Consider the following 5,419-nt stretch of genomic DNA (forward strand, 5'->3'; position numbering starts at 1 on the left):
GAGCAGTCGAGCTTTTGCAGGAAGTCCTTCTAGAAGGGCTCCATTTTGAAATTTTTTCTTCGGGCTTTGTTTTCTTTTAAAATTTTATTAAGTGCCCACATTTGATGGCGGGTGGAAGTAATTTGAATGTACTTGATTTATCCTTTTTTTTTTTTTTTTTTTTAAATTTTAGATTAAGAGATGGGGTGTAGCCTTTACAGTGGAAGCCTTTTCTCTCCTTGGTTGGCTAGTATCCTGAGGGTATTCTCTGTACTTGTAGTTCAAATCAGTCAGCGTGAAAGGGTTAAATTAAAACGAGCAAGTTTTGATATAACGTGACTGGTTCGAGGCCTCTCCTACCACTGTGCCACTGACTTGCTATGTGACCCTGAGCAAGTCACCTAACTATAATGTGCCTCAGTTTCCCTTCTGTTAAAATGGGAATAATAATACTGACCTACCTCAAAGGGCAGTTTTGAGGCGTGACTAATGCTTTTTATAAAGCATTTTGGACTCCTTCAGCAGAGGAATTCTCTTAAGTCCTGAGTATTTTTATAGTAGCAGTATCCACCGCAAATATGTGTCCACTGAGAACCATGCATCCTGAATTCATCATTATACATGGTTCTGTCTGAGAGACTGAATTTCTTGGATAAGTAGTGGATAACTAGTCAGACAAAATCTGAGAATGCATGAACTTGTTGCCATGGAAACATACAGGATACCTTTTCCTTGATTGGGTAGGATTTTTTTTTTCCTTTTTATGTGGGATAATAGTTATTTGTGACCTAAGAATAATTTTGGAATAATTTCTATTAATATCAATTCTCAAGCTAGTTGTACTGATCTGAGTTGTGTTTTGTTCATAATAAAAGTAAAGTGAATCTGATTGTTTTGAGTCTGAGAGGTTTTTGTTTGTTTGTTATGGCTACAATTCAAAATCTCCTGAAACTTAACTCTGTGGTCCACCACCCTATTGAAATCCTGTTCCTGTATCTTTAAGAGTGAAAGAAAGCAGCTACAATGGTTGAGTCATACCCCAGTAACCTGTGCTACCCTTTCGAAGGGTAACTTTAGGTTAAACTCTGAGTCTTGGCAGCAGGAAACCAGCAGTCTGCTGTCATGAGGTCAAACACATTCACACCAGCTGGCACCTTATCCCTGGGGAAATGCCAGACCACTGTTGTGTCACATGGTCACATGATCCCAAGAGCATGAGATCCAGGGAGCAGAAGAGCATTAAGATGAAAGCCAGCAATGCAGGCTGTCCTATCCAGGTCAAAGCTGAAGTGGAAGAGCTGTGGTGATAGCACAGCAGGTAGGGTGTTCACCTTGCACACAGCCAATGTGGTTTTGACCCCTGCATCCTATATGGTTCCAAGTGCCAGAAGTGGTTCTTGAGTGCAAAGCCAGGTGTAATACCTGAGCAATGTCAGTATGGCCCCCAAAAATACTAAATCAAAAGTTGAAATGGAGTCACCTACAGGGAATGGAGTGGTTTCCTGAAGATGCTGATGATATACAGCAGGAAGAGAGAAGGAAAAAAAAAGTCAGGAAACATTTATAAATCTCCAGGCTAAATAGGACCAGGATCTCAGGTGGCGAGATAGGCTTTTCTGACTATCTAAGGACCCACACACAGGTACAAAGGAGGTGGACTGTAGTCTGAAGAAGCTGCATCATCCAACCATAGCCATTTTGGTATCACTGAGGCTTTGCATTTTCGAGAACCAGCTCCCTTCTCATTTAAGGTTGCTCTCAGATACAAGAAGTTGTAGTCTCAGTAATTCAGACATCCAAAATCAAGTTGATATGCATGGAGGTCTGTGTTGATGACAGTATCTCCTCAAAATTATTAGAGGGCTGAAGCAATTGGACGATGAGAAGGAGTTTGCTTTGCATGCCACATATGTGGCATCCCATATGTCCCCTGAGCTCTTAAGGTTTGTAGAGTAACCTCTGAGCAGCACTGGGTGTGGCCCAAAAACCAAAATAACATAGAAAAAATAAATAATTTCCCGAGTCTCTCTCACCTCTTGTTTTACATACTCAGACAAGACTTTATTGGGCTGTTCCAAACTGCATTGTTCTAAGTGGGTTTTGTTTAGAATGAGCTGGCACCCAACTTAAATAATTCATCCTCACTAAACTGCCACCTAGCTTTCATTTCTTTCTGTTTTAAACCTGGCAGTCCTCTGAGTGACTAAACAGAATGCTATACTCCCTCCGGGCCACTTAGAGCTTATATATTTAGTGTTTATTCTGGCATTATCTGCAGAAATTCCAAGTAGGAAGAGTAAAGAATTGTTCATAAGAGCTTGATCTATTCCACTGAATTCAACACAGGTAAATTGGGCTGGAGTGATAGGTATGGAGCATGCCTTGCCTGCAGATAGACCCAGGCTCTATCCCAAAACCCCATGTGGTACTCCAAGGCTGCCAGGAGTACTCAGGCTTCCTGATTGCAGAGCCTGTAGTAAGCCGTGAGTACTGCCCAGTGTGACCCAAAAAAAAAAAAAAGGAAAGAAAAAAGGAAATAAGTAATAAGCTCACCTGAAGAGATGAGTTGTAAAATAAACTTGAGGGGACAGACTTTGTATGGGAAAGTATAAAGAGTATAGAGTTTAAGGCTCTTTAAAAATCAAAACTTGTGGGAGTTGGAGAGATAGCACAGCGGTAGGGTGTATGCCCTACATGCAGCTGACCCGGGACAGACCCAAGTTCAATACCCGGCATACCATGTGGTCCCCCGGGTCTGCCAGGAGCAATTTCTGAGTGAAAAGCCAGGAGTATTCTTATTTGTAGTTATTTATTTGCTTGTTTATGTTTTGGGGTACATCTAGGACTACTCCTGGCTCTTCACTCATAAGGTCCCTCAAACACCTGCAGGAATAATTCTTTTTTTTTTTTTTTTTGGTTTTTGGGCCACACCCGGCGGTGCTCAGGGGTTACTCCTGGCTGTCTGCTCAGAAATAGCTCCTGGCAGGCACGGGGGACCATATGGGACACCGGGATTCGAACCAACCACCTTAGGTCCTGGATCGGCTGCTTGCAAGGCAAATGCCGCTGTGCTATCTCTCCGGGCCCAGGAATAATTCTTGAGTGCTAGAGCCAGGAGTAACCACTGAGCATCACTGGATGTGCCCCCGCCCACACCATCCCCCCCCCCAAATAATCCGGGGGCTAGAGCAATAGCACAGTGGGTAGGGTGTTTGCTTTGAAAATGGCTGACCCAAGCTCAATTCCTCATCACCCACGTGGTCCTCCAAACCTGCTGAGTGCAGAGCTAGGAGTATGCCCTGAGCCCTCAACATTGCTAAGCGGGTCCAAAAACCAAAACCAAAACCAAACCAAACAAAATACCCAACTAATACAGAGCAGACACTAGCCACCTGGAAAAGGGAAACTGTTAACACTGGCTAGAAATTCTCTTAGAAGCTGTGACAAGCATGCAGAAAAACCCATATGTAAAAATTTACACTTAAAGGGGGTAGAGCCAACTCTCAACATCCTTCTGAATGGAAATCCAAGGTCTAAGGCCAATAGACCTCAGACAAATTATCCAAGGCTCAGAACAAATGATCACAACTCTAGGCACTGAACCAGGGTTTGGCTACTTTAGGTCACAGATGTGGGTGTTAGTATTACCACAATTTCTTTGATGCAGTAACAACTCCAGAAAAAACTTGAAAGTGAGTAAAGGTTCTGTGACCAGTATGGTCTGAAACTCTTTCCCTTGCTGCCCATCTAACAAACGAGATAAGCACATCATGTGTCCTAGATGCAGGGGCATGGCGGGGATATTTGTGCATTAGGCTGCAGATAGACTATCCTTTTTTTGTGTGTGTGTGGAAATACTAGCTTTATTCAGTGGACAAGACTGAAGTCCAAAGACTCAGCCTCAGTTCCAGCAAAAAGCCGTAGACTATCCTTTACTCCAGAAGAATCCACTTCATGACCTATTTTAACTTGCAACACTTATCTCTAGTGTTTTCCAAACTGTACTCCACCCTCCTGTCACATTTTGAGATCCTTTAGGGCATGTGTCTTCTTTCAGGAATGTCTGCTGTACCTAGCAATCGGCATTTGATAAAGTAATTTAAAAAAAAAAAGGCTCACATCAAGTTTTAAATTCTGCAACAAACTGAAATGTCAGCAGCAGAGGGAGTTGTCCTCTGTGACCTGGAGTTAACTTTCTCTGGGGCAGGCAAAGGACTGATTCTTGTACATAGGCTTGGGAACAAATTCCACAGGCCTTAATTGCAGTGCTAAGAAGCTATACTGGGGTTGCTGGAGGCAGAACCTGCCCTTTTTCAGGATCCAGGCCTGCCCCTCCCAGCCTGCTCTACACAGGCCAGGATTGCTCACAAAGGCCAAGTGTGTGCAGTGCTGATTCACTTTGTTTCTCAGCAGCTCTGAGGGGCAAGAGAGACCCTGTCCTTCCTGGCTACTTCACATAGGAACTGTGAGGAGCTGAGGCTATGCCTGCCAGCTTTAAAACCATAGAGAGAGCACAGTGGGTAGGGCACTTGCCTTGCAAGTCCCAGGCATCCCATAAGGTTCCTGAGCACTGCCAGGAGTGATTCCTGAATGTAAAGGCAGGAGTAAGCCCTAAACACCATGTGTGTGACTACAAAACAAAAACATACAAACAAAAAATTAAGTAGTTGACCAAGAGGAGAGAATGAGCAGTGAGTGAGAGGGAAGTGAACAGGAAAGACAGGAAAGGCCAGTGCAGCCTTTGTCCAGTCTGTCCCATCCCTTTTGTTGAGAGTGCTGGGTTAGGGGCACCAAGGACTTGCTCTGTGGTGTTCTTGTTCCTTTCAAATATGTATAGATTTAAATGGACATGAAGATCACCCTGGGTGGTGGGATGCTGGGGTTTGAACCTGGGTTGGCCACGTGCATGGAAACACTGGACCTTCTGTGCTATTGCTCTGGCCCCAAGAAGTTTCAAAACTTTTCATTCCCAAGACTACTCAGTAAGTAGTCCTCCTTCATCTGCTTTGGTCTCTGGATTCAACTAGTAGAGATACTTTGTGACACACTCTGTGACAGCATTTTAATGAAGAGACAGATACCTGGGAGCCTATGGCAGTAGAGACCTCATTCCCTCTTCCTTTGTTTTACCAAGTACTGTTGCTCTATATGTTCACAGAATGCCATTCTTGGCTTCCCCACTCACTGTCCTTTCCCTTCCCTTGGTTATTGCCATCATTATTTGACGTTTGCTTTACTGTTGCTAGGACCAATGTGTAAGGATTGAGCTCCTGCTTTCAGTTCAGTCAGATCGAAAGACAGCAGCTGGGCCCGGAGAGATAGCACAGAGGCGTTTGCCTTGCAAGCAGCGATCCAGGACCAAAGGTGGTTGGTTCGAATCTCGGTGTCCCATATGGTCCCCCGTGCCTGCCAGGAGCTATTTCTGAGCAGACAGCCAGGA

This window comes from Suncus etruscus, chromosome 17, assembly GCF_024139225.1.
Source record: "Suncus etruscus isolate mSunEtr1 chromosome 17, mSunEtr1.pri.cur, whole genome shotgun sequence".
NCBI classification, from domain to species: Eukaryota; Metazoa; Chordata; class Mammalia; order Eulipotyphla; family Soricidae; genus Suncus; species Suncus etruscus.